This window comes from Silene latifolia, chromosome Y (genome assembly GCF_048544455.1).
Source record: "Silene latifolia isolate original U9 population chromosome Y, ASM4854445v1, whole genome shotgun sequence".
NCBI lineage: Eukaryota > Viridiplantae > Streptophyta > Magnoliopsida > Caryophyllales > Caryophyllaceae > Silene > Silene latifolia.
The window spans coordinates 78844712-78854921 of record NC_133538.1 but is presented as its reverse complement, the minus strand read 5'-3'; the positions used below and the strand labels follow the sequence as shown (position 1 = coordinate 78854921).

Below are 10210 nucleotides of genomic sequence, written 5' to 3'. Positions count from 1 at the left end.
TATGGAAGTTTTCGTAGACTATTGCTCAACCATTCCCGCTACTAAGGGAGTGACCAAGGACAAGATTAAGGAGGTCTTATTTCCTTTTTCTATGACCGATGGAGCCCGTGAATGGCTCACAGATCTCAACAAAACTGCAGCCGGTATTACTAACTGGGAGACCCTGGCCCTTGCTTTTTATAAAAGGTATTTTCCTCCACAACGAACTAATCAGCTGAGAGGAAAAATTTTAAGTTTCAAGCAAACACCAGATGAAAACTTATATGAAGCATGGTGCCGGTTGAAAAAGTTGGTGCGGTCTCTTCCTCATCATCGTTTCGATCAGTGGTTCTTATGGAACCAGTTTTATAATGGGTTGTATGATGACCGCCGAGCTATTTTGGATGTTTCATCAAATGGGCGATTTCAGAAGAATAATGATGATGATAAGGGATGGGGAATTATAGAGGAGATGGCTACCCATTGTGCTGAGTATGGGAACCCAAGAGGAGGTATTCTTAAAGTTTCTTCTATTGATAGTGCAGTTGTGGCTCAGCTGGAAGCCATCAATGCCCGTTTTGATAAGCTAGAGTTGCAGAATGTTGGTGATCAACAGACGGTTCACTTGTTGACTAGACAAGAAGCCATTACATATGAGAGGTGCAGTAGTAATGACGGTCACACTGTTGTTGACTATCTAACTGAGAAGGAGCAGGTTCTTGCCTTTCAGCAATATGGGCAAGGAGGCTCTTATTATAACAATCAGAGTGGAATCCATCCGAATTTGAGATGGACTAGTCAGAATGTGTTAAATCCTTCACCTCCACCGCAGCAGTAGCAACCATACATTCCTCCTCATAAATCTCAACAAGGCTTTCAAAAGCCTCCATCCTTTCCACCACCGCAACGAGGTGCTTCCTCAAGTGGTAATAGTGAGATCACTGAGTTGAAACCAGTGATACAAGCATTGACTGTTCAGTTGGAGAAGAGTGACCAACAAAAAGATGCGTCAATCAAGTCACTCGAATCCCAGATAGCTCAACTCGCCACTAACCAATATTCAAGGAAGCCGGGTCATTTACCATCTCAACCGGACAAGAATCAACATGAGGCGGTAAATCGGATAAATTTGCGAAGTGGTCTTTCATATGACGGACCCAGAGTGTCAACTCATGAGGACATATTAGACCCAAAAAATACTGTTGCAGGGTGTGAATAGTCGTCATTGGACGAAACTATGCTGAACCCGAGGAAAATACTCGATCGACTCATTTCTGGAGGTCGATCGAGAGAAAATGCTGGAAATATTACTCGATCGAGTGAAGTCGTTGGTCGATCGAGTAATGCTGATATTGAAGAATTCGATCGAGTGGAGGAAAGTCCTCAATCGAAGGATATTGCTGAGGAAATTGTTCGATCGAGTAAAACCATTACTCGATCGAGTGATGCTAAAAATGAGGACTTCGATCAAGTTGGTGAAAGTGCTCGATCGAAGGAAATTGCTGCTGAAAGTACTCGATCGAAGGGCGGAAGAGGTCGATCGAGTAAGAAAGATGAAGATCGTGTTGAGACGTTGGCAGAAAGAAATAAAGGGTTGGAAATTCCTATCACGGTTTCTTTTCCGAGGCGATTGCAGAATAAGAAGGCCGAACAACAGTTCGAGAAATTTGCTGATATCCTGAAGAGCCTTCACGTTAACGTTCGTTTTGCCGAACTGCTTACCCAGGTACCCTCTTACATGAAATTTATGAAATAAATATTAACGCGTAAGAGGCATATTAGTGATCATGAAATGGTAGCTTTGACTGAGATAGGGTCCGCCTTACTTCAGAAGAAGACACCACCCAAACAATCTGACCCGGGTAGCTTTTTCAATTCCATGTCATATAGGGACCCACTTAATTGATAACGCGCTATGTGACTTAGGAGCTAGCGTAAGTGTCTTATCGTTGTCTCTCGCTAAGAGATTGGGTTTTACCAAATTTCATTGCACTAACATGACTGTTCAGATGGTCGACCGTAGTATATCACGACCACTAGGTGTCTTAGAGGACATACCTGTGAAGATCGGGAGATTCTTTATTCCCGTTGACTTTGTAGTCTTAGACATACCCGAAGATTCTTTCACTCCTATTATTTTAGGATGACCATTCCTATTTACTGATCGCGCGGTAATTGATGTCGAAGGGAAGACCCTTACTTTCCATGTAGTTGAAGAGGAGCTGACATTTTCTCAGTCCAAACCTCGTAGGGCCCCTATGCAAGCTCAACCTTGTAATGCCTTACCCTCTTTAGACCCAGACACAGATTCTCCAGTTGATGACATTGAGTATTATGCTGCTATAGTGACACCTTTGCCTCAGACTGAAAGCAATATGGAGGACCATTATGTTGTTTTCCTTGCTGCAGGTACAAATAGAGTGGATACTGGAGATTCCGTCGGTCAAAGTATAGTGAAGATCAAGTTAAGTGATGGGAATGCTGCAAATGATAATGCCACTACCAGTAAGGATGCTAGAGGAAAGAAGAAAGTGAAGGCCTATGTGGACGCGAACTATTCTTCTTCTATCAGTTCAAGTTCAAGCTCATGGCGATCCAAGAGGACGGTCCGCGATGCTGAAGGGACCTCCTCCAGTCAGAAGCCCTCTTTTGGGCTACTACAGTGTTTTGGAAGATGAGCGGGTAATGCCCCGTTGTAAAACTTTGTATGAATTTTCGTTAGACACTTTTATTTGTGTTTTAGACTGTTAGACAATAGCGTAGTTAGTCTTAGGATAAGACCGAATATAGACTACGTATTTTTGTAATTTGGTATTTGCGGGAAGCATTTCTCCGTGTTTTATGCAGGTTTGGGGAAGATCTATTACATTGGGATGCGTGCCAAAGAAAAATGCTCGATCGAAGGGTTTGTGGTCCTCGATCGAAAGGTCAAAAAAGAGGAAGTTCTTGATCGAACGCTATTTCACTCGATCGAGCAGAATGAAGGACGAAGTCCCCGATCGAGTGGTTTCAAATCACTCGATCGAGTGACTATGGCTTATAACACACATGGAGTCCTTTCTTTTCCCTTCTATTTTCATTCTAATTGTTCTTCTTCTTCTTTATGCGATAAAACCTTCGAAAATTCCCCTAAAACCTCCATTTTTCTTCCCCTTTACCAAATCAATTACCCACATTGTGTTTATTGAATTATCTTCGACAAAAGCCCTCTCCTTTTCCATTCAAATTCGTGGTTCTTGAGGTTTAATTGGGGATTTAGGGTTTGCGACAGTCGGGTTTAAATCCGACTAATTTCTTGCGTTTTTGTCAATTAATTTGCATCTTTCTATGGGTAATCAATCAAGTAAGTCCTTCTCTTTGCTTTTAATTGTCTAATTTGTTGTTTCTTCTAACTAAATTAGGGTTAGGGTTTCGAAATTCTCGAAAATTTGGGGGAAAACGATTTGTCATTGATTTATTGATTGATTAAAGGACTTATTTGCATTATAAGATGGATAGTAGTACTTTGCCTTCTACTAGTTCTACTGTTTCTCCGTCTGTTTCTGAGATGGTGGTCCCTGCTGCTGCCCCCGTCACTAGTACTGCTACCATTTCTGCTGCCACCACCGCAGCCACTGTCCCTTCCTTGGTGACAACCCCTGCTGCGTCGTCACCGTCTGTCACTGTTGGTTCCTCTTTTCTGCTTGTTCCCAGTCGGCCAGTCACAGGCCGCGCTCCTGGACGGGCCTCTTCTTTGGGTACTACTGGGAGAGGACGGGGACGAGGTCCTCCTACTGCTGGACGTGCTACTTCCAGGTTCCGTGCCGACGACTCCTTTGACCCGCTTCCTGATTTTCCTTAGGTACGTTTCTTGAACTCGTTTCATCGTAAATGTTTTAAATGTTTAATGCGCTGTGACATCACTTCTAGTAAGTTTTTGTGTCGGACCACACTTGAGAGACTGGGGATTTATGAGCCTGTTGCTGAGTTGTTAAACGGGACGTGGATGACCGGGTTGACCACAATGCATGCACTGACCTACGAGCAGCTGACCCTTGAGTTTTTTAGCTCTTTTACCTTCTCAGCTGGTGCATATGACACTGACCCGGGGAGCTCTTGTGTCTCCTTTAGGCTGTTTAACCGGACCACTTCTTGGACCTTAGCTGAGTTTGGGAGGCTATTAGGTTTGTCTTCTCACGGCCATCAGGACCCTCCTCGGAAGGTCCTGCGCTTACTTTGGCCCACTTTGGCACAGACTCCATTTGAGCAACGTAGGTTGGCTCACATTCACCTTCCCCAGGCCCGTTAATTTTTGCGTCTCCTTGGCGGGACGATTTTTGGCCGTAAAGAGCCTAATGACAGGGCAGTCGTATACCTATCAAAAATAACCAATTGGCTCTAACTAATATAGCTAGGGAAGTCGGGTCAATCTCCACAGGGAGATGGGAAAATGTCAGCTTTGCCTAAGTTCGTTACGGTAACCAATTTGGGGGGTTGAATTTGATTTCTAAACTAAAGAGGTAAAGGAAGAGAGAAAAAAGGTAAGAGAATGAAGATTAAGCAAATAAGGAGAAAGCAGCTAAGACAGTCGGTTCACCATGATTATTCAGTCAAGCAATCTAGATCTCAGGTCAATGCAAGTATGGTCTATGGGGCAGTGAATATCTCCTTTCGGTCTCAATTCACCCTGAAGCACAAATAGCTTAGCTTCCGCCCTCACTACGGTGCCCTATTGTTCGCTACGAGTCTCACCCTTTCCAACCTTCCGGTCCAGATCAAGGTTTACTATGATTAAATGGCTAATTGCGCCGACTTAATTAGACAGAAAAAATTAATTGCAGCGATTAACAACAAAGACTACACAAGCATTGCCCTAATAAATCCATTACTACCCCTTCATAATCATGGATTCCCTAGTCTTAGCAAGAGGGAATTAGCTACGTATCATCATCAAATCAACAATAATAATGCATAGATAATATAGATTAAACATGATTACAATAAGAATAGCAAGATCGAATAAAGCAATAATGAAAATCAACAAGAAAGGGAAGAATTAAAATAGCAAATATGATTAAGAAATAAAAGAAGTAAAATGTACCGAATACAAATCCGAATCCGAGTAGTCTAGAGTAGAAAAGGAGTAAAGAAAAGAGAGGAAGTGAGGAAGATGAGATGTAGAGTTACGTCGTCTCTATAATAAAAAGCACACCAAATCCTACTCTCAAACCTAATATTTAAACCTAATTACAAAAGCCCATACGGAATAAGATACAAAACACTGCTAAATGATGAAACCTCTCGATCGAGTAGAAATAAACTACTCGATCGAGCAACTTGGCAGTGATTCCACTCGATCGAATGAAAAAACCGTTCGATCGAGTAACTCCTTATAATGGCCTTCTCGATCGAGTATGAGAACTACTTGATCGAGTGATCTTTATGGTAAAAAGAATTCGATCGACTAATAAAGTGGGCGATCGAGCTATATTAGCACATAAGGCACTCCGACACCTTCTGAAATCAGCTCACGCGTCTTCAAAGTGATAGATTCCAAGCTCCGATCTCATGTTCTCCATAAATGCATGCAAATAGGACGAGTTTAGGCTCGATTTATCTTCTTTCCGGTCTATACCTGCAATTTACACAAGACAAACCAAAGTAGACTATTCAAGGGTATTTGTAGCTAGATGCCACGTAAAATAGTACAGAAATGCGAGTAAAAATGAGGTAAAAACCATATATAAAATACACACATCAAATCTCCCCAAACCAAACCTTTGCTTGTCCCCAAGCAAACTATGAATACAACCAAGAATAAGCAGTGGAACGGGACCAACGCATTAGCTACAAATCATCCGCCAAAACAAATTTAATGCAACAACTTAACAAAGTGGGAAGTGATAAGTGCAAACGAATTAAATAAATGTTTCAAACCTACTGAACCGTCGACCTTGCAAGACTCAAAGATATTGGACTCTCACAGGTCGCTCATCACTCAAATTTAAGCACATGGTGAGTATATATGTTAAAGATAGAAAGAAGTAAAGACACTCACCTAACTCGACCTATAAGAACATGCATGCAATTAACATGAATAAAATCTTCTACAACCGTACATACGCATTCCAACCAAACTAATGACCAAGACACATGCCTAGGACTTACATTTGGGTAAGTAAGGTACTGGGTAAGAAGGGGCTAAGATGAATTTGGAAATGTAGAGTTAATAGCCAGGCTAGCAACAACGAATCCAAATTATGAAACTGCATCCCAACTTCGTACTCAATATAACAATACAAAATAGTGCAAATTCGATTCACTCAACTCACAATACTTCATAAAACTGTTAACTCCCCATAGGATATAAATAAGACATGGGAGCAAAAATCATCTACACAGTTTTTCATTTTTTCGCATATGATTTTTTCTTTTTCTTTTTTCATATTTCTTCCTCTTTTTCAATTCTTTTTTCTATTTTTTTCTTTTTCACAACACTTTTTCTTTTCATTCCCTTTGATTCTTCCACCCGACTTCTGGAATTAGAAATACAACCAAACTGCAGTAAAGCAATCCAAACAGCTACTCATCACTAGCTTGGCTAGGGTAGGCAAAATTATAGACTGTAGCTAATAGGACAAAAAAAGCAATTTGGATATGTGAGACTCATGGGTAGAATGAAATAAAGGGAACTGCCTCTCCTAACATGTGTCACCATCCACAGACCGAATGCATACATGTATTAAGAACACTAGATTCATGCTTATGCAAATTGATGTTACATGCCTTACAGAGAGTACTACTCACATCCTAAATGAAACCGGTCATGAATGTCACCAGTTTATAAAGCTCTAACCTTAGAATGTAATGTAGCTTGCCAATATATGAGTCAAGTATATTCGTTCAAATAAGAGAGAAACAAAAACTCATAGATTATGCACATTATCATGCCAACAATATGTCAAGAATATGCAGGGCAGAGGTAAGGATTCAATGTAGCGTCAAAGTTCAAACGTTCCGACTCAAATTAAACGTGAAAAGTTTTAAATTTTATGTGATTTTTGAATTTAAAAACGACAATGCATGCGGGAATAAATAAACGTGCAAACGGAAATGCAAGAAAACATGCAGACAAAGATATGGATGCATACCTCCCCAAACCATACCGTACAATGCCCTCATTGTACCAAAAATAGGGAAAGAAATGCCAACTAAGGAGAAAAGGATAACTAGAGTCGGAATACTTACAAAACGTCATGAAGAGGGACCTCCCCAAACCGACCATGAACATGGGAGGTCATAGGTAGTCACACAGCAGCTCAACAGACAAAAACTAGCAGCTGGAAGACGGAATGACTCGATCGAGTGACTTAGAACAGCTCGATCAAGTGTTTTGGTGTTAAAAACGCTCGATCGAACGAATATATTGCTCGATCGAGTGATCGTGAATCTGCAGCTTGTCGATCGAGTATAGCAGTTACTCGATCGAGTGATCATCAAAGCAAATGTGCTCGATCGAGTGGAAAACTACTCGATCGAGTTGCTGCACCTACAAAACACAAGTAAGGAGCAAAGGAAATACAAAAGACGCATAGTTCAGCGTTTAAAGTTCAACAAAAAGCTAAAGGCAAAGAAATAAGTTCAACAAAAATACAATAAAATAGTCCGGGTTGACTCTCGGAAAGCGCAGGTTTATGAGGTCCCGCACGACCTTTCTGGCATCAATTAACTGGCGGGTCAAGCTCGTCGAAGTACAAGACTTCGACACGATTGACTGCTTCATTTGCTTCGTGATAATGCTTCACATACTGCCCATTCACCTTGAACCAATTTCCTTCGGGACCTTCTAGCTCAACGGATCCAAATTTAAAGACGGTTCTGACCACAAAATTTAGGATCAAAGTTAAGTTCACGAATCGTGCACCAAGCCTTACATTCCAACTCAACAGGTAAATGAAATGATTTCCCATGATCTAACCGATAAGGTGATGCACCAATTGGTGTCTTAAAGGCAGTTTTATAAGCCCAAAATGTGTCTTCCAATTTAAGACTCCAGTCCTTCCGTGATTTGGAAACTACCTTAGACAATATCTCTTTAATCTCGCAATTAGAGACCTCAACCTGACCACTAGTTTGGGGATGATACCCCAAAGCACGCCGGTGTTAAACACCAACCTTAGACTGAATGGAAGTTAGTTTCTTTTTTTTAAAGTGCATTCCCCCATCACTAATGACGACCCTAGGGACACCAAATCGGGGAAATATGACTTTTTTGAACATCTTAATCACGGTCTTAGCATCACAATGGGGTGAAGCAATTGCCTCAACCCACTTAGACACATAATCGACAGCTACTAAAATGTACCTGTTACCTTTACTAGACGGGAACGGTCCTTGGAAATCAATGCCCCAGACATTGAAAACCTCAACCTCTAAGATACCATTTTGTGGCATCTCATATCTCTTTGAAATGTTCCCTGATCGTTGGCAGGCATCGCAAGCTGAAACAAAAGCCTTAGCATCAGCAAACAAAGAAGGCCACTAAAAACCAGACTGAAGTACCTTAGCCACGGTGCACGATGGAACGTGGTGACCACCATAAGAGGATTAGTGACAGCCTTCGAGGACTACTTTGTTCTCCCACTGCAGAATACACTATCTGTAGTGACCGTCTACACATTCCTTAAACAAATAAGGATCATCCTAGAAATACTGCTTAGCGTTATACAGAAAATGTTGGGGCTGGTGTCCTCCACAGTTAGTGCAATGACATATAAATCTCTAAAAGGATCAAAGGGTATACTTTTGTTTTATTATCAGTTGGTCCACGTTTATCAATAACGGTTGGCTTGCTAGATAAGTTTGACGTTATTGTCATACAGATGGCGGTGATCAACTGGTCCCTAAAAGTCACACCTATAGGATACGTTTGAGAGATGTGACGGTATGAAAATACAGTCATGTTGATGCCTAATATGACTAAGCGGTTAGTCGGAGTTATTGACTAATAATTAGTCAAACGCGATGTTGAGATAATTATTTAATACGGATTAAATAATACTGGCTAAGGTGAATTAAGCGGTTAATTCGTAGATTGAATATAAACGGTTATATTTAATTAATGTATATTGAATTAATTAATTATACAATATTGTCATTGTCGGACAAGTATTAATATGTCGACTGATTCATGGTACTAGTCGATATTTTAATATCCGATAACGGATGACGATTTATAATTAAAACCCGTCATATACATTTAGCAAAACGAGTCGGACCACGAGTTAAATAAGGAGGAAGTGGAATGCCCACTCCCTCCCTTAGTAAATCGGTCGATCGAATAGAACAAAAGGAGAGTCCTTCTCTCCTTTTGACCTAATCCTTCTCAATTGAAGAAAAATTAGGGTTTTGGAGTCTTTTCTCCGAAATTCTAGATCTCACATCGAAAACTCACAAAAGCTCTCTCAATATTGCAAGGCAATCAGAGAGTAATTTCTAGCACAAGGGGCATAGTCTCAGACGATCTTGGGTGCAACGATTAGGAGGAAATCTGCGTTGATTTCTGTTCTTAGGCCGTTTTTTCACAGGACCCGAGGTTGATTCTTATTCTTTTATCGTTTCTCTTGTTTTTCGTTTATGACCATTAATCACATGATAAATTACGTTATAGTCCTTAATTTTAAGGGGTTTTATACGGATATTTCCCCTCAATTGGTATAAGAGCAAGGCCACGTAAATTTTTCATCGTGATTTTCATAAAACGATTTGAATCGATAACTTTGCCTTGAAAACCGTGATATGTTGTTCACGTCTGATCAGTCGATCGAGGACTGTAGTGTCTCGATTGATTGGTTTTGTTTTCGATTTTTTTTTTTTTTTGCATATTGTTATCATAAACGGTCATTATAGCAATATGTTAAGGTTTTGTCAATTGTAGATTTAATTTTATACGGATTAGGTCAAAATTGCAATTGGTTTTGTTTTGTTAAATCGATTTCACGAGGGTTTTAATGTTTCAGAATTGTTTTGCTCTCGGTCGAGCGTAATACTACTCGATCGAGAGCTATTCTGTGTTGTTTTACTCGATCGAGTACTCGCAGTACTTGATCGACCTTTTTAAAACCTTAACTGTACGATCGAGAGGTAAAGTGTTTTGGCAATATTTGAAAATTTATTTTTCCGTGTTTTAATTTTTCTTTTGGCCATAAAATGTACATTATACGGATTTTGTACACTCGCTTGATTGTGAAAC

At 40.5% G+C, this 10210-nt stretch overlaps 1 non-coding gene across 1 annotated transcript; it reads right to left on the bottom strand.

The window, feature by feature from the left end:
* Positions 1-212: 212 nt before the first annotated feature.
* On the bottom strand, positions 213-318 carry LOC141636639 (small nucleolar RNA R71). Its single transcript, XR_012541241.1, has one exon. It is a non-coding gene; the product is annotated as a small nucleolar RNA R71 (small nucleolar RNA).
* Between the last annotated feature and the right edge of the window lie 9892 nt (positions 319-10210).